The sequence below is a fragment of the Cupressus sempervirens genome, chromosome 6 (genome assembly GCF_028749045.1).
Source record: "Cupressus sempervirens isolate cs-2001-9-10 chromosome 6, ASM2874904v1, whole genome shotgun sequence".
NCBI classification, from domain to species: domain Eukaryota; kingdom Viridiplantae; phylum Streptophyta; class Pinopsida; order Cupressales; family Cupressaceae; genus Cupressus; species Cupressus sempervirens.
In genome coordinates, this window is record NC_143123.1 from 598,033,336 (window position 1) to 598,054,418 (window position 21,083).

The 21,083-nt window shown below is 34.4% G+C and overlaps 1 pseudogene; it reads left to right on the forward strand.

Moving 5' to 3' along the window:
• Positions 1-21,083, forward strand: part of LOC149553662 (metal tolerance protein 11-like) — a 31,425-nt pseudogene that overhangs the window by 9,728 nt on the left and 614 nt on the right.

Below are 21,083 nucleotides of genomic sequence, written 5' to 3' on the forward strand. Positions count from 1 at the left end.
GTGAAAACTATAGTCCTACTGATATTTCTAGTCCTACAATTTTGAGTACTCCACTTCACCCACTCTCCAAATGCTCCCTATTATTTTTTATGAGCCCAAATCACATAATTATATTCTCCTCATGATAGTGAACTAGCACTCCAGTTTTCAAGCCCTCCAATGTCAGTTTGTCCTATTTTTGAAGCCAAAACCGAACACATTTTATGGTTTTCTAACATGTTTGTTTGTAGCCAGTTTCAAGAAGGAAACTTGGACGGTCAATATATTTTGACCTAGGTGTAATCATGACACAAAATCTAATAGGGTGTAAGAATTAGAACAAAGAATTAACATGTCTATTTTTATAGCCCATCTATCTATTTTAGTCAGCTTTTAAAGCTAGTTCAAGAGGCATCCTTGTTAGAAAGTTACTATATGCAGAAAATGGTAAAATGAATCTCAAATGATGCAATAATGATTGAATTGGGATCAAATAAGTATAATGAACTCAGAGGATGAGTTTGAAGGATCAGGTGTTTTAGTTCAATATTTTTTTTAGCTAGGCCCATTTTGGGGTCTGACTAATCTCAGCAGATAAATAAGGCATTGGGTTTTAAAAGAAATGTTATAATGATTTTAATCATTATATTCTCTTTGTATGCATACTTGCATTTGAGACCAACTAGATATAAGGTACGAGCATATGAAATGGCTTTAGGACAATAGCCCAAGTGGGAATGGTGTGCTGCCAAATAAAATGAAGTGTGAAGTTTGAGGTTATTCTAATATGATAACCTAGCATTTTGCTAGGGGATTGGGGGGAAAAGTTTTGATGATTATAAGCCTTAAAGTTTTCAAATGTCTCACATAGTCAACTTTGGTGCTAAAGGGGTTGATATGTGATTGAGATAAATAAAAGGGCATCAAGAAATCATGTCTATGCATTGCATTTGATAAGTCTTTCTATGCCAAAAAGTAAAAGGTGAGTTGTTGGGCAAAAACAAATCGGGAAGGATTGTTGATAAATCAAGTAAAGTGAGTTTTCTTGCAATGCTGATGCTATGTGTTTGGAATAACCCAACGGGTAACCTGGAGTCTGATTTAGAGAGTTATGTACATGATTTCAAATCTTACAAAATGTGGCTGAGGTACTCTCCCATGGAAGTTAATGTTGCAATTGCCACCATTCATGTCAGAAGGAAATGTAGTTTGTAGGCTGGTGCCCCATTGGATAGAGTAGTTTTTGAAATATGATTTATGAGCCATGTTTTGAAGAGATAATGGTGTGATAGAGTTCTAATAAGTCCTCAAAGGGAGCTTATGGAGAAAGATGTTAGTCCCCATTAAAACTCACACAAACAATGCATTAAAATCCAAATCAAATAAAACCTTTTTCATCATTTTTGGGGCTTGCTTGACATTTTTTTTCTTTTAGAAGTTGATTGGTTTGAATTTTTCTTCCAGTTGGAGCATATGTAATATTTTAGAAGAACATCACCATGCATTGGTCATGCAATTGCAGGTTTTCATTACATTTGGGAGGCATGTCCCAAACCCACTTGAAGACAAATTTCTTCAATTGAAAATGTTGATAAATGCATGAGATTGTGTAGGTTGCTATTGGTATCCTTCTGAAGATGAAATAGAGAGTGTCAATTTGGTGGAGACATTGAATATGCCATAGCTTGAGAATAGTCACAAAAAAAACCTCTATAAGAGCTTCATAATCTTTCTGCAGTGGATTCTCTATGTTCTCGTGTGGGCATCATTTGTGTTGTGGATTGCTTTTATAATCCTCGTGCCTATATAGGTTGAACATAAATGTATGCATAGAGGAATCCACATTATATAATCCTATACTCACCAAGCTATGATGGCCTTGAGCCTTTTTATGTGCAAGTAGACACTATTCACTTATCTAAAAGACCTGTCTTTTAAGACTCAACATTTGTGTGGATGGGCCCACAACCAACTAGAGGTGGCAAGAATGAGTTTTGGGTGTAAGGAAACTTAGGTGTGGAAATAACTTCCTACACTAATCCCTTAAGGAAAGTATTGTGTAAATTCCTATTAAATCCTTACAATTTTAGATTTGATATTATGTAAACAATAATATTGCAGTCAACCATGAATACAAAAAACAAATAGAGAAAGAAAATACATAAACACAAAGATATGCTAGTGGGGAAAAACCTTTCAGTAAAACAACTGCATCCCTCCAAAACCTACACAATGTATTATCTTCAACATAAAGGTTATGACACACTTGCAATGCAAGTTCTTTTAGGACATGGAAGACTAATCCAATAGCAACCAACAATATACTTTTCACTCTATCCAATCTGCAAACCTAAAAAATGCTAATAGCATGCACTTTCCATTTTAAGGCAACTTCCAAAGAACAACTGTATTAGGGTTTTACCATTCTCTAGAAAAGTAGGAACCAATTTTTTTTTAGACTGATGACCCGAACCCCGCATGCTAGATGGAGATTGAAGTGTACAATACTCAAAGATCAATTGTGACATGTCTACCCATCATCAAATATTCTAAAGATAGCTCTTATGCATCATAGGAATCTATCATAACCATTTCATTGATGATCTCCTTACACACAATTCAAGATGTTGACACATGCAAGTGGAGTGACACATCAACATGCCAACTAGACATGTACACTCACACTTAATTACATTATTTGTAAAAAATACATTTACAAAAAAGAAGAAGGAATTATCCAAGGTTGAGACACTTTATTCCTAACATTCTTCCACTTGTCAAACACCTTGTAAGAGACATATGAACATAATATGAACTAACTGCTATAGGCCAAAAGGCCCATAGACTGTGAACACCATCTAAACTTCTCTGTGTCCACTAGTTTTGTCAATGCATTTGCAACATTCTTTATAGCATCTACCTTCTCCAAATTTACCTTTCCATCTTCCACCATATCTCTCACAAAGTGAAACTACACATCAATGTGCTTTGTTCTAGCATGGAAAGTTGGATTCTTTGTAAGGAAAATAACACTTTGATTGTCACACCAAATAGTAATCTTTCCTGCATCAACACCAATATCAAAACACAATATCCTAAGACAAATAGGTTCCTTACAAGCATGATTAGAAACCATGTAATCAGCTTCTATAGTGGACAAAGCAACCACAGGTTGTCACTTACTCATCCAACTGATGGTACCACCAAACATAGCAAACACATAAGCACTGGTGGATCTCTTACTATCAATATCACTTGCCCAATCTGAATCCACAAACCCATGAATACAAATTGAATTTGGAGGAGCTCCAAAAGAGTTACCATGATAAAAAATGGAGTAATCTATTGTACCCCTCAAATATGATCTGAATACTCACTTAACTGCTTCCCAATATACCCATCAAGGATTAGCCATAAATTGGCTCAGAACTCTCACTGCTTGGGCAATGTCTAGTCTAGTATAGATGATAGCATACATAAGAGTGCTAAATACACTAGCATAAGGTACTCTACTCATGTCCTCCACCTCACTTAGAGATTTTGGAAAGTCATGTACAAATAACTTTGTTCCCATAGAAATAGGAACACACAATGGTATATAATCTGCCATGCTGAACCTGTCCAACAAAGACCTCACATACATACTATGACTCAACCAAAGTTTTTTGTTAGACCCATCTCTAATAATTTCCATACCCAAGATGTACCTTGATGCCCCAAGGTCTATCATCTCAAACTATGCTGACAACTGAGATTTAAAATCAGAAATCATACCCTTACCCTCCCCAAACAACAACATATCATCAACATATAATGCAACAATAAGAAGGTGATCATTTTCAACTCTGAAATAAACACAATGATCTGATTTTGATCTTATAAATCCAATTGACAAGATAAAGGCATCAAACTTAAGGTACCACATCCTAGGAGAATTTTTTAAGCAATACAAAGACTTCTTTAATATGCAAACCAAAGATTCTTTACCTTTAACAATGTAGTGCTCAGGCTGTGACATATAAATCTCTTCCTCTAAATCACCATGAAGGAAAGCTATCTTCACATCCATCTATTCTATCTCTAAATCATATGATGTAGCAAGATATAATAGAAACCTAATGGATGTCAACTTTTCAATAGGAGAGAACATTTCACCATAATCTATTCCCTCTACCTATGAGTACCCCTTCACAACCAATCTAGCTTTGTACTTTTCAACACTACCATCTACACAAATTTTTTTCTTGAACACCCATTTGCTACCAATAGGTTTCTATCCTTTAGGAAAAGGTACAACGTCCCAAGTTTTGTTTTTATCTGATGAAGTCATCTCATTATCCATGGCCTCAATCTCGGAACTTGCATCTTCCATATCTAAGGCCTCCATCACAAATCTAGGCTCATACGTGTTAGTAATCAAAGGAAATGCACAACTAGAATTTAACATAGAATAATAAAAAATTTCTAGCTACTTTCTTACTCTCATGAATCTCCTCAAGTGCTGAGGTTGAGGTTGTTCTTCCTCTTCTTCTAAAATATCAGAGCTACTAGAGCTCTCCTCATCATTAGACCCAACATGGTCTTTCTATTTGGACTTCTCAGGGGTAGGAGGTAACTAAACAATATCTTCTTTCTTTTCTTTTTCATCTGGTTGTAGCAAAATAGGAGAAGATGTTGGCTCTCTAAAAATTATATTTTTTCTATATAACACCTCACTAGTCACAGGGTCCCAAAGCTTGTATCCCTTCACATGAACACTATATCTGATGAAAATACATTTGATAGCTTTTTTTTCCAACTTTAATCTTTTCTCCTTTGGAACATGTGCATAAGCTTCACAACCAAAAACATGAAGATGTCTAATTGAAGGCTTCTTACCAAACCACACCTTCATGGGTGTCCTACCAATAAAGGCTGATGTTGTAGATCTGGTAACCAGATAGCAAGTAGTGGCCACAGGTTTAGCCCAAAAACTTTGTTCAAGACTAGCTCCACTAAGCATACTCCTAGCCTTCTCCATCAGTGTCCTATTCATTCTTTTTGCAACTCCATTTTGTTGTCAGGTATAAGGAGTTTTTCTTATGCCTCTTGATACCCTGTTCTTTACAGAACTATTCAAACTCTACAAAGCAAAACTCACCACCGTTATCAGTTCTCACACAATTAATCTTCTTACTAGTTTGAGTCTCTATGAGGGCTTTAAATTCTTTGAATCAAGTAAAGACTTGTGTCTTACTTTTTAGGAAATAAATCCATGTCCTTCTGCTATAATCATCTATGAAAGATACAAAAGATACAAACTTGGAGATTGAAGGAACTTTTATAGGACCAAATACATTAGAATAAATAAGATCCAAAACATCAGAAGATTTGTAAGAACTAGAGTAAAATTCAACACAGTTTTTTTTTACCATAGAAACAATGTTTAGAGAAGTTAAACTCAAGATTACAATCATTTAACCCCTCAAAAAGGTTCTTATTTTTCACGGTTTTGAGACCCTTCTCACCAATGTGGCCAAATCTCATATGCCATAACATTGTCTTTTTTATAGGAAGCTTGTATTCCAATGTGTTTGCACCCTTAGGTACACATGTTGCACTACCATCAGAACTAGTAACCATAGTCTTCTTTACTATTTGTTTAGATGGTAGGGATGAAGTGATAGTTTCTTTCTTCTTTGAAACAAAAGAACTATTACACTAAGAAATGCATTAATCAAGCTAAAATAGAGTACCTCTCCTAGTACCCTTAGAAAGCACCATAAATCCTCTCATCATCTTACATCCATCTTTAGAAAAAAAAACTTGCACACCTATATCATTCAACATACTTATAGATAATAGTTTTTGTGCCAAACTAGGGATATGCATTACCTTGTTGATCCCCTTTACTTGTGCATTATGGAATTTGATAGTAACTCATCCCTGTCCAACTATCTTTAGGTGAGAATCATCATCCAAGTACACCTTTCCACCATCAAAAACTTCATACTTTGAGAACCAGCTTCGATGAGAGGTCATGTGGAAAGAAGCACCCAATTCTATTAACCACACATCATCAGATGCATGCATTGCCAAGGCTACAAGGAAAGCATCACCATCTTCTTGAGATTTTTTTGAACTTGAATATGAGGCCTTCTTCTTCTTCTTCTTTGGCTCTTTACAGTCTTTATAGAAGTGCTTAGTCTTATCATAGTTCGAGCATTTTGCCTTGGACTTTTTAGGAGTCTTTGATTTTCCATAGGATTTGGATTTACCCTTTCCAAACTTGTTATCATTTTTCTTCCTTGTGTCATTGGATCTATTGTGAACAACAAGAGCTTCCTTAGCTAAATTTGAAGACTTTCTCTATGTCTCCTCAAATAATAGTAAGACACCACATCATCCATTCTAAAAGTAACTAAAGTACTTCCAAGAGCCATCACAAGATGGTTCCATGAATCTGATAAGGAACATAACAGGGTCATACATTGATCCTCCTCCTCCATCTTGACACCAGATGATGTCAACTATACAATCAATAAATTAAAAGAATTTAGATTATCTATAATAGATCCTCCTTCCTCCATTCTTAGAGAATACAACTTCTTCTTTAGGAACAACTTGTTCACTAGAGATTTGGCCTGATACATAGACCTAAGCCATGTCCACAAACTATTTGTGGTCTTCTCATCAAGAACATTTAGGAGAAATTGATTAGCTAGATAGAGTCTAATGAGACCCTTAGCTTTCTAGTTCTTGAGATCCCAATCTTCTTGAGATATTACTATGGGTCTCACATCAAGTGAACTTTCCTCTCATAGATCTCGATCTTCAAGAAAGTATTCCATCTTGAGTTTCCACAACTCAAAATTACTGCCATTAAATTTCTCCACCTCCATTTTTTGGTATGATGAACTCACCATCTCAATTTGCAAATAAGATTTAGAATTCTCTATACAAAACTCCCACTCAACTTGAGATTAGCTCAAAAAAATCCAACCCAACAACTAGGATCAAAAGTCGATCAAGCTTTGATACCACTTGTAAGGAAACTCAGGTGCAAAAACAACTTCCTAAAATAATCTCTTAAGGAAAGTATTGTGCAAATTCCTATTAAATCCTTAAAATTTTAGATTTGATATTATGTAAACAATAATATTGCAGTCAACCATGAATAGAAAAAATAGATAGAGAAAGAAAATAGATAAACACAATGATATACTAGTGGGGAAAAACCTTTTGGTAAAACAACCCCACCCCTCCAAAACCTGCACAATGTATTATCTTCAACACAAAGGTTACAACACACTTGCAATGCAAGTTCTTTTAGGACATAGAGGACTAATCCAATAGCAACCAATAATACACTTTTCACTTTGTCCAATATACAACCCTAAAAATGCTTTCCATTTTAGGGCAACTTCCAAAGAACAACCGTATTAGGGTTTTACCATTCTCCAAAAAAGTAGGAACCCAATTTTTTTTTGAGCTGATACCTTGAACCCCATGTGCTAGATGGGGACTCAAGTGTATAATACTCAATGATCAATTTCCACATGTCTACCCATCATCAAGTATTCCAAAGATAGCTCTTACACATCATAGGAATCCGTCATAACCATTTCAATCATTATCTCCTTACACACAATTCAAGATGTTGACACATGTGACTAGAGTGACACATCAACATGCCAACTAGATATGTACACTCACACTTAATTACATTATTTTCAAAAAATAAATTTACAAAATAAATAATAAGAATAGAAATTATCCAAGGTTGAGACACCTCATTCCTAACATTGGGAGCCAAATAGAACATGCCAGATGGAAAATTTGAAGCTAGTTCATGAGTTTAGAACAAGGAGAGAGAAAACCTTTCGATGCTACATCAAACAGAGATCATTGTGAGATAAAGAGTGGAAAAATAAAGAGTTAAGATGTTAAGATAGGCGTATGGTTAGGGGAGGTGAAATTTCAAGTTGAGATGCTATGATTTGTCATAAGGTCAGGAGAAGGAGAAAAGAGAGTTACAAACTTACGATTGTTGTATGGCTGAGAAGGAAAGATTAATATGCTATGATCCTACAAAGTAATCGAGAGATCATAGGATGAAATTTACAAAGTTTAGATGCTACGCGAGGCTTCAAATGGAAAAAATTAGAGTTAAGATCTTACAATGAGATCGTATGATTAGTAGTTAAAAATTAAAATGTTATTCAAATATTGCATAAAGTTATGTGGGGCCTGCCTGAGTGAGGTGGCAAATGGAAAATTAACAAGTGGCACTTGGGAATTGGAAGAAAGAATAAAAAATGAAAATAAATTGAAATGTTGAAATAAAAAATCTCCAATCTGTATGCTCACATTCTCAAAAGTTTAAAGTTGAAAAATTTGAATAGATTTTGATGATATTATATAGTGTAGACTATATATTTTAAAATTTTCACTTTTAATGTCAATTCATGGCCCATGCCTACTTTTTCAAATCAATTTTAGGGGCACTATTTGTATTCGACATATGTAATATAATAAATTTTTGAAACTAGGAGAAGGTAAATTTTGCATTTCTGTAGTTGGATTTTGCACAGGTCTTCAATGGAAGAAGTTATAGGCAAATTTGTTTTCTCAGGGCATCCTTAGTAATAGTATAGATTTGATGTTTTTAGATTGAATAAAATGAAGATTAGATCATATTTTGATAAGATCAGATGCATTGACAACAATAAGGGAAGCATTAAATGTTTTGGAAGCAGTTGGAAGTGGTAAGCTCTTGTTAGTAGAGGTAGTTGAAAATTTTCATGACAAGGGCAGATGAAGACAAACCAAATTAGATTGAAAACTCCTATATGTTTTGAACATGTATCAGTTTTTCCTTAAAAAGGGGATTTTCTCATTATTTAAGGAGATATTTCAAACATTCTATAATAGAGGAGATCAATTCTATAGTAGTAGAAAAAAGAATTTGAGGTGGACACTTGGCAAGATAATATCAGATCTAGGCATCTCTTCCTGTCTATATATTCATCTTCTTTTCTCATTATAGGGGTTCTAGTTCTAGTTCCATTTTCTACAACTATGATAGCAATAGGGTTCCAATATTTACTACTGTGATCACAAGGATGACTCCAATTTAATTGTTGTGATACCATCCTCAACATATTCTCTCTTTTATGAACAATAGTGCAGTGTCTTTTGAGTAGTTAGTTAAATACAATCATTTGTTGTGTATTATTTGAGTCTTCACATACATCTGATGTATTGATTTCAAGGAAATTAATAGAAAGCTTTGTTCAAAGTTTCATACTGAAATTTGTCTCATGTTTATGGGTTTGTAGTTTTCTATTAATATATGTGCAAGATGCATATTATCTAGTTGTAGCTTGGTTTTAAGGTTGCATGCCATTGTGTAACTTGCTGTTGGGTCAAGGACCCGAGTAAATTGCTTGATACGCATTGACAAAATTGTAGGGATCATAGGAGGATTTGATAAGTATGAATTTTTTTTTGAAGATAGATGTCTATTTGCAAGGTGAATAGATAGATCATATATTTGAGTATATGAGTATATTTTGGGTATCCATTGTTAGAGTAAATAATTATTTATTTATTTATTATTTATTTATTCTATTTCTTAAGCTTACTTAGGTAAATACATTTATTTAATATTTAGTATTTAATAGTTGTAGTGATGAGTTGTTGACAACACAAGAATTTGTTCCCTTCTAGCATGATCCACATTTTTGTGGAAGAGTGCTTGGTTGTCAACCTTATCTTCTACCTCTTTCCAGCTTGTTCTACAAGCTTCTATGAGGCCTTTATATTTGGTCTCTCTCTTTGTATTTTCTCATTCCATTCTCATTGTAAATACAATTTCATTATTTTGCAATATTTTCTCTCATGTCCATTTAGAAATTTTCCAAGCTCAACCTCTTCCTTCTTGGTTTCCCTTCGATGGGTTATTTGCATGTAGGTAATCTTAGCGCACTATGGAGTTGGATTTCATAAACTCCTACATGGTATCAGATCCTCCCTACTGCTTCTTAGTTTGAAGGATTTTTGAAGTTGCAATTTGGAGACACAAACCCTAGTTTGTTTGTGCCTTTTTCTTCAAATTAGGGGAAGAGCATTTTTTCGGAGCACTTTGGGCCTGAACGAATGTTGCCATTAGATTCAAAAGGTACTTTTCAATTAGGATCCATATAATTTTTTTTGATTTTGGAGACAGGGCTCTGGGAGGCAAAATTTTTTTAGTTCGGGGGTTCTTTACGAATTGTACATATTTTTTGATTTTTTTAAAAAAAAAGTGCGTAGGGCCGCACTACCATGGAACCACCCAGTGGCCACCATAGGGCAACCTATGTGCCACCTATACCCTACTATAGTTTGGCCACTACCTATTTTTGGCTCCCCCGCTAGCGTCCAACCTTCGCAGTGCTACTTAGCTGGCTTTCTCCACCTCCACCGGTGTCTACTCATAGTTCTTGCATTTCACTAGTGATCTCAGCTCGTGCGTCACTTCTATACACTCAGTACCACTCCACTCTATAGGTATAGATCAGTAGCTAGTCATTTGATGTGTGGTTTTTCTTTTTCCCAGTCAATAGTGTCTATGTCAGCTTTCCCTCATGGCATTTTATGCATAGTCATCATAGTTTCTGCCTGACATGTGGCATGGGTGCCACTTGGCCCCTGCCACATCAGCCCTCTACCACGTGGCTGCCATGTAGATGTTCCATGTGGCATGCCACATGGATTTCTTTTTTTCTATGATGGCTAACAGGCCATCAATTTTAATCATGTGAAATGCTGACATTAGCACTGCATCAACAAACCTTCTTGCCTCTCCTCCAAGGTCATTTTGGACCTACCTTCAATTTTTTGGCTATAAGTTGAGCATACAGAGATATTTTTCGATCTAAAAGAAGCGTGAGAAACCTAGTTCCAAGATGGAGATATTGGTATAGGTATTTTCAAGTTTTGATATAGTTTTGTTGCTCATTTTTTCAGTTGAAGTCCAAAGTTCTTTTTTGACTCTGGTATGCATATTTTTTGTGTCACATGTAAGTTTTTTGAAAACGTTATATTTTTGAAAAGCTAGTTTTGTTTCCTTTTTAGAAATGTGATTTTTTCCTTAGATTCTAGCCCATGCTCTTTCTGTCATGTATTTGACATTTTTTCTCTATGGTGAATATCTTGGGTGTTTCAAGTCTGAGGATCATTTTCTTGGCATGGTTTTTTTTGTTTTGGGCTGTACTATCTTCTAAGTAAGATTTTTTCCTATTCTAATCATTATGGATATCATTTATAATCTCTTTTGTATACACACTGAGATAAAGTGCCACTTTTGCATTTAGGGTTCATGAACGTTGTTTTTTGAGACAATTGTACATGCACTATTATTATTGAGCACCATGGGAGGGATAGTTGTTTGCTATTTTAGGCCTTCTCCCTTTGTCAAGTGAGTGTCCCTTCCATGACATTAGACCCATGTAGTGTTAGTGTGACTGTGTCTTTATAGGTGTTTATACCTCTTCCTCTCTCGTTGTTCTTGGTTTTGTCTGTAGAGGATTTTTGCCCACCTTCTCAGTTGCATGTCATCTCACCCTATTTGCATTAAGGGGGGATTATGCTCTTGTTGTAATATATTTAGTGGTTGATCCTATATATGAGGTGATTTTAGTGGATGGCTACCTATGCATTTCAGTGAGATGGATCATCTACCATATAGACATGCTCAGTTCGTGCCTTCTTCTTCCAATGGGGTTCTTTAGATCAGTAGTTACTTTCTAATGGAAAATTTTGTAGCTTCTTCATGCTTCAGTGATGCTCTTCATGATCTCTTTTTGTTCGTATTTTAGGGGACATTTCTCTAGTTGGAGGCTTCTTTAGTTCTTCACTAGGTTCTTACCTCTTTTTGGGGGAGGGTTTTTCCCACATAGTTTTCTCTCTTTCCCCATTTTTAGAGGTTGCATTTTCTTGCATTGTACATGGGTACCTAACATGGCCTTGTTGTTGGGACCCATCTTGCATTTCATTTTAGTTTTTATTAGCTTAAGGCATTCCCCTAAGTTGCACTTAAGGGGGGGTGTTAGAGTAAATAAATAATTATTAATTATTTATTCTATTACTTAAGCTTACATAGGTTAATGGATTTATTTAATATTTAATAGCTGTAGTGATGAGTTGTTGACAACATAGGAGTTTGTTCCCTTCTAGCATGTTCAACCTTTTTGCGGAAGAGTGCTTAGTTGTCAACCTTATCTTCTACCTCTTTCTAGCTTGTTTTACAAGCTTCCATGAGGCCTTTATATTCAGGCTCTCTCTTTGTATTTTCTCATTCCATTCTCATTATAAATACAATTTCATTGTTTTGCAATATTTTCTCTCATGTCTGTTTAGGATTTTTCCAAGCTCGACCTCTTCCTTCTTGGTTTCCCTTTGACAGGTTATTTGCATGCAGGTGATCTTGGCACATTGTGGAGTTGGATTTCATCAACTCCTACATCCATGTGTATGTCCTAACTTAGTTTATGCCCAATGGATAAGGGACTGATCAGCTTGGAGATTACGTGTTCTTGTTGTAGCATACTTGGGTTATGCTGATATTCAACACATTTAATCAAATGTCTTTTCTTTTCATGTTGAAGAACTAAAAAGAGCTACCCTCACTTAGCTTATCTTGTTCATAGGTCATGTTATTAGCTATCTCATGTCTATGTTGTTTGCATAAGCATAGAAGATTCAATAGTTTTTATCTATTATATAGATTGAGTTATATGCTTTGATACTGGTAACATATAAAGAATATGAGGTCCACCTGCCTAGGTCTTGCAAAGCCTGAAGAAGAAGGAGATTAAATAGCCTTATAGTAGGCCTTGGTGTCTAAATAGGTACATTGAACATGGGAATTAGCTTCGCCTAGGTGTATGTGTTCTTATCATTAGGTTATTCAAAATTTGTTAATTTAGAAGCCAACAGGGTGAATCAATTATCCAACTATTATCACAATTGTCAACCTTAAACAAACTTAACCATATGAGCAACATAAATTGAATCCACAACAAGATACTCATAAATAATAACACCAGATACATTAACTAGGGAAACTCTTGATTAGAGGGAAAACCCTGGTGGGGATGGCACCCACAAGATGATGTACTAATATAAATATTCCTTGTTAGAGGATGGACCCTATTAGGAGTGTATGAATACATTTAGTACATATGAGTCCCTATGAGGAGACTTTGGATCCATGTTAGGAGATTCCAATAGTATTAGGAGTTGTGCCAACCCTATTAGGAGTTATGGAAGATAGCTAGACCCACTACCCAAACAACTTCAAGGATAAGACTAATGAACCCACTATCCAAATGATCTCGATATTATTCCTTGTAGAAGAATAGAAATGAAATATATTTCCTTCCTCTTCTTCTATCCTACCAACCAACCTCTACTCCTTATGATCTTGTAACTAGATCAAAAATCTCACATCCAATAATCTCTTGGATCACTTACATGTATTTACCAAACACTCTACACCTTTTCACACTTTGCACTTGATACCACGATCACTACCCATTACAAACAAGGAAACCATCTTTCCTTTATACCATATCTTCAAAAAAATTCCTCGAGTTAGCCTTGAGGCTTTCCCAATTAGTTATAATAAGATAATTAATTAAATACAATTACGATAGCACTACCAGCTCACAGTCTATACAAAAATTTAGATGTGCAATACTAGGGCTTGCACACTTGCTGACATCATCAATAGATTGTCCTCTAGTACTACCTAACTATGCATCTTCTTACTACATATTAGATGTAAGAATGCTAATAGACATCAAGAAATGCTTTCCCAATACTCTATCTTTGAATTGCTCTCTGTAAATCAAGTACAACATATGTACATCTTAGACTTGGACTCTATGCACTTGTCCATGTCATATGGACACAATGTAGAACATGTCCATGAATTCACATCACCAAACAATCAAACCATTATCCATACCATTAATAGCTCTATTTTCTACTTAGCCAATCTTTATAGAAACCATGTTATGTTGACATCAATGAAAAATGTAGTCATGAATACAATATGTCAATACTCTCTAATTCTTAGGATACTCCCCCAAAGTAGTATCATCAACATTCATGCTAACAATTTCCCCCTTTGTAATTGATGGAAACATAGATGAAAAACCATCTAAGTTCAAAGAATACCAAATAGTCTTCTATTATTGCTACTGACCAACATCAATTTTTCACATGCTAAAATCTCAACACAATAGGTGCATACTCTTACTTCTTTGATAATAATTGTTTACTTCATACTAAACAATTCACAGTACATTACATGCATATTCCTACTTCCTTACATGAATCTTTAAAAGATCTCTCCAAAGAAATATCTCTCCCTCATTTATAAAATTCTTCTCCCCAATTGCTTAGGAGATGTTCTTCATGCATATTCTCTCCCCTATACATACATTAGTACATTTGAGGTCATTTACAAATTTTGACCCAAATTTTGACCAAATCTCGACCAAGTTTGACCAAAGCTTGGTCAAAAATTGCCAAGTACTAGTCAAAATTTTGACCAATGATTGGTCAAAAATAGCCATGAATTGGTCAAAATTTTGACCAATGCTTGGTAGAAAACTACTAGGCATTGGTCAAAATTTCGACCAATGCTTGGTCAATTTTTTTTTGAGGCTCACACTTGTTGAGGTCCACTTCAGCAATGGTCCTTCCTGTGAAATTGTTATGTAAAACCTTTCTAATGAAATAATGTGTTATGAGATCTTTATCAGTGGGATGGAACATGAATCCAGGAGGTAGTTGTGCATCACCCATATCATGACTATAACTAAAGTTAATAGCCTCTATTATTGAATTCTCTTAACTTTAGTTACAATCATCATATGGGTGATGTACAACTGCCTACTAGATTCACATTCCATCCCACTAATGAAGAGCTCATAACAAATTATCTCATTAGAAAGGTTTTACACAATAATTTCATAGGAAGGGCCATTACTGAAGTGAACCTTAACAAGTGTGAGCCTCAGGGAGGGTTCAATTCCCTCCTTTATTATTCACTATGCATATAATCCCACACACCCATTTGATCTCGAATGATGATATGTACTGAATGCTAAGTGTCTGTGTTGAGTGTTCCAAAATGATCCATTTCATGCCTTCATCTGTACACAATGTCTTTCTAGTTTCTTTCTACTCGCATGCCCATTTCATTTCATATGATCATCTAAAAATTGTGTCACTCTAAGCTCTCAACTGTTTCCTCTTGATTGATCATCTCATAACTGTTAAATGAGAGCTTTGGGATAAGCTATAGGCATCCATCAAAGTATAAAGGATTTTTTCAAATGATGTAGATGAAGTAGTAGCATTTTCCTTAGGAGACATGCTTGCAAAATGGAAGCATAGTTAAGTCATGTGAACTATTTGATAGGACGCCTGAACATAATGTGGTCATCAAAAACCATGGTTGTTGGATATGCACAAAATAGATATATTGAGAGAATATATTTGTTTAAGTTGCAACTACCTTGGTAGACATGCATGCAAAATGTGGAATCATAGGTAAGGCATTTGAACTATTTTATTGACTGCCTCCATGAAATGTCATCTAAGGCATTCTCTCCATGTTCTCTACACCCCACAAGTAAATCTACTCTAATAAAAGAGGTAATAAAAAACTAGTTCACTTTGCTTTTGTAACCTTAGGCAGGCTCTTAGCAACATGCTTGCATTGAAACTTTGACGTAAAGGAGAAATAGACAAGCTCACAACCCTCAGGAAGGCTTTCTTAGATAAGAAGTTTATGAGCAAACACAAATCCTCACTAATAATGCTATTGCAATTTTCTTGTTTAAATCCAAACAAAGTTGTATTATCTTGGGTAGAGGAGACTACTGTTGTTTGTGGTTAAGGATCCTTTAGGTTAGTAGAATCACATGCAAACTGGATATGACATTGCAGTAAGAAAAATGTAATAAGAGCTAGGAGCTTGCCTAGTGATTAGGGCTTGAGACTGGACACTGCATGAAGCATTTGTAGGCATTTGAGTCTGAAGCATCACCAACACAATATCAAATTGAAAAGGAAACTTGGAAAATAAAACTAAATAAAAATAGTCCTCTTGAGTAAATATCAACATTGTATGAACAATACCATTACAATGCACTATACTTGGTATAAATATATTGTTGGCTGAGTCCCATGACATAATGCCAATTCCTAGGTACATCAATATGCCTACTTATCTAGGTGTATCATTTTCTTACGGATAAAGGACAATCTATTGAAAAAATAAAAGACCACTTTTTACAAATTCACATAGGTATAAACCCATTCATCTCTGAAGGTAATGCTCTTACTACTGTTTCACCCCTAGTAAATTTGCTATAAGTTCCCAAGTGACGATAGTTGTAGCATTAGCAGGGAAAGCTCTCACCAATGTAGGCCCCAAGCCAGCATATAATCCTCTAAAACTAAGTTCTCTATAAATTTTTCAAACATAGAATTGGGAAATGGTTTCATGTTCATTAATATGAAGACTTCTTGCTTTTAAATTCATCTATTGGTTATCTAAGACTACTTAGTAGAATAGATCCTAGGTGAAAAGGCAGAAGCTAAGTCCCATGGTATTTGGATATTTAAATTTTAATCTTTTAACCCAATTCAATAATCCAACCATCAATCCTAAAAGATATCCTAATTGTTGTCATAAGAATCCAACGAACTTGTAAAAGCCTAATCAAAATCTTTATTAAAAATTAATTTAAAAACATTTTCTCTAGAGTGGAGTCCATGTAAAAATGAAATTTTATGTCCTACCATCCTGATTGTGTGTATAGGATTTTTGCTAGCATTAATATTTGGAGCTATTTGAATATGGGTTTTTGCAACATCGAGAGGCAAAATAGTTGAGAAAAGGGAATTGTTACATGAATGCAAATTAATGGAAGGTTGCACTCCAAAGGAAGCTTGTTCAGCTCTACAGCTCTGTTAACACTCTTGACAAATATCACAACTTGATTGAAATCTAGTGCATGAAGTAGATCATTCAGCTTCCGGTTCTTCTCCAGCTTGCTCAGTTTGATGTAGTACTAGAAGAATCTCAAGACATAAATACCAAACACAACAAAAGAGAGAATTGTTACTATTTTATCAGACATTATTAAACTCAAATAAATTCAACATATATCTCCATAGGCTATAAACGGAAACAAATGTGTGTAACATTAGGTGGTATGATCACCATCAAGAGCCAACAGTGCTACAATAATCCACCTCATATTTGTACCACAAAAAAGAACTAAACATAGCTAGTCCAATTATCATCAAAACTTCTAGAGGTCAAGACAAGATTTGTGCCCATGAAGAATGGTTTATCTAGTGAACCTATCAAGATAATTATAGAGCAACTAAAGATGGAACTTATATCTACAAAAAATGAGGTTGCCATATGAAACTTTATTCACAAAGCTAAAGAAAATCTAGTTAGAAGATGTAAATATGAGTTAAGCGGTGACTATCCATTTGAGTTAGGTGACAATGAGATGCTGCAAAACATACCAAAGTAGAGTTACCAATAAATAATGTTTGCAATTCACACAAGTATATTTATTATTTACAATTTATAGACTTATTGTGCCAAAAAGTATTAAATAAGAGAAACCAGCTAACAATATTGTGTTGTCTCTTGCACATAATATTAAGTTCTGGCTAAATTGATAATATTTTTTTGTTTAAATTTATTTACTACTAATCCAAGCATTCCATTTATCTATCCCAATTCCCAACCTTAAAGTAGATGGTCATTTAGCTCTTCCCACTCATATTTATTGTGCCTAGGTGGCTATGTATCTAATTACTATTAATTCTTTAGAAATAGACTTTCCCAACTCTTGCAATACAGTCACCCATGCATGGCAAGGGAAACTCTGGACTTCTAATCTTGCATCATATCCTAAGGATGGATCTCATACACAGTGCTGTCCAAGAACATTTTTTCACAATGCTATGAACCATGGAAACTAAATATCTTTAAAATTAGGCATTGTATGACTGGAAAAAAAAATAGCCAAAAGGATATTGAGAATAAAATTTGGCACGAAGTGCAAGCTTTTTCAGTCTTCGTTGTTCTTCTATAGAATTTAAATTTTTACTGCCCTCCAGGCTATCATTAGCTTCATCTCCATATTTCTCTCCCATCTCACGATCTTCAAAATCTCCATAGGCAGAATCATCATCTTCATCACTCTCATCCATTGCTTCAGCTCAGTGAGCAACCTTTGACAAGTCACTAGTAACAAAGTGGTCGCGAATGCTTTCAATAACATCCTGATTTAACCAATCACTTAATTGTGAATCATCTACCTGTGGCTTAGTGTAGTCATCAGCATTAGGATCTTCAACCTCGAGATGCACATCATATTTTTTTGTCAAAGTACAAGTAAAAAAATATTAAGTCTGTGATGTAAATAATTGCTTACAGAATAGAAAACATGCAAAAAAAATAGCAAATGGTTTTCCATCGCACAAATTGCTTGCTCCATAGTAATTGTGACCCGATTGGAGGAAAAGAATGAATGTGGATAGGTTTCAATAAACAATGAAGCATTACAATACATATAAATATCATATCAGTCAACACAGTGTCTGTGGTGGGAATACTAATAAATCATCGAACACTTCCAAGTTGAACCTAGCTTATATTTGCAAACCAAAACCTTGAATCTAGTAGCCATGAGAACAAGTTTGGGAGGGTAGAGAAAACTAGGACAAGCTACAACTTCCAAAAAAATGTAGGAACAAAAGTTTTAAGCAGGTGCATCCCCTTTTTGATTTTTCTGCATCAAACCTTTTCTCTACTACAATGCCTATTTTTGTATCTTGAATATTCACCAAAATGATCTACATAAAAATTAGGGAAGCAATAACATGATATTAGTATCAATATTGTTAAGGAACAAGATAACTAAATATCATCACCTAAAAGGTCAGGTATTTAAATATCATCACCTAAATTTTATGCAACTTTGATGGTTATTAATTAGGTTTTCCACTTGTTAGTTGTGGTTGTTATATATTATGTACTTTAAGCTCTTCTCATGGCCTCTTGACTTCTTATCCGTTGGTTTCTTATTTGAGATTTGATAAGAGATCCCATGTAATAGGGAAGCATCCATATGGGAAACTTTTTCATTACAAAATCCAAAATCTAAAGATGTTACTATTTTTTAACCTTAAGCTTTGCAACTTGATGTTTTATTGTTTCAAATTGCATTTATGTGCTACCCTGCATCCTTAGTAATGGGGGTTTCATTTTAATTTATGAATAAGATTAGGATGAGACTCATTAAGATCTTTGAGTAATTTTATAGCAGATATCAATATAACTGAAGATGAATTCTATTCTTGATTAGTGTAAGAAATTGTTTTAGATTGTTAATTATAGTTTGTGTTTTCTATTGCTATGGTTACTCATTGATGTGTGAATGTTCATATTATTTTTTTTCATGGTCTATATTAATTGCTCAAAGAATGAGAATTGTGAATTGTCCAACACTAATTTAGTGTTAATTCATAATAGAATGCTACATGTGTAGGGAATTCTAGTTTTTGCTTTAGTTATGGTTACATTGGGACTACAGATCGTGTTAGAGTCTATTCGACAACTTGTTTCGAAGGTAAATTCCCCATTCAAGGATATACCTTTAAGAAAAGGATATCTATTTCCCCCTAATGGTTCTCATGATGATTTGAACTTTTCATGAACATGGAAGATATATTATATGCTTTTTTGGTCACTTGTTTAGCTTTGTATCCTGTTACCTCAAATAGAGTATATTTTATTGAACATAATTACAACCATAGATACAATTTTGTGCTCATGATTTAAATCCTTTAAACAACATGGTTTTGCTAAGTTAAAATAACATTCAAGTGTTGGAGGCCATATGTATGTTCTTAAATACGACATCATCAGGTGAGTGTTAATATTTTGGATTAGTAAACCCCCTTCACCATTTTTGAAGGAATTACATGGTATAAGTGGCTTGAGCTCCGAATTTCTATTTTTGCCAAAATTTGGTAAGTGGATACAAATGAAAGTACTCATAGAAATTGTTGATGTTTAGTTTTACTTGGCTTGATTTACATGGTTTTCCAGTGATGCAAAAGTGAACAAAATGAAGGCATACTTCCTTGTCCTAAAAGTTGAGTTTTATACTTGTTTATTTTGATAATTATTTTGGAGCTGTAAAATATTGAGCTTAAATGTGATATGGAGTATGCTTTTGTTCTCCACCAAATATTCTACTTTTGTTCTACTCTTTTCCATCTGTTCCATCATTAGTGTATTGTCTTTTAAATGAGCTACTTTTGCATATTACATATAAGTAATACTCTTACACCAACTTCATTCCTAAATTATATAGAATTGAGGTGTATTTTTTGAAGGAGATAGGTGGTTCTGGGTTGTTGGAATTATGGTTTCAGTTACTGTTGTAAAGTTGGTCCTTGTAATCTATTGCTTGACTTTTACAAATGAGATAGTAAAGGCATATGCCCAAGATCATTTCTTTGATGTCATCACCAATTCAATTGGTCTAATCGTTGTAGTTCTTGGAAGTAAATTTTACTGGTGGATTGATCCAGTTGGAGCAATAGTGGTAAGCACTTCTCTGACCTTTTACTTTACACTGTAACATAGGATACTTCACATTTTGATTTTCTACAATAATGCCTACATTGTTAATAAAGAAAAATAATGTCTATATATGTGCTCCTAGCTAACTCATATAACCCACATCAAATATAGAATATGTTTCCACTTTCCACTAATTAGTAGTTGTTTAAAGAATCCAAGTAGGTGTGACCATTTTCATTACTTGATTCTGGAGATATTATTTGTTGGAGATGATAATAATGACTACTGCAAGGCATATGTATGTATACAATGTATTTAAAACACATGACTGCAGATAATACCTGTTGGCTCCTTTAGGATTACCATATCTAACATCTCTTTGTATGTACATATAGGGATATAGACTTTTGTCTATATAGATGGTAACACTGATAAC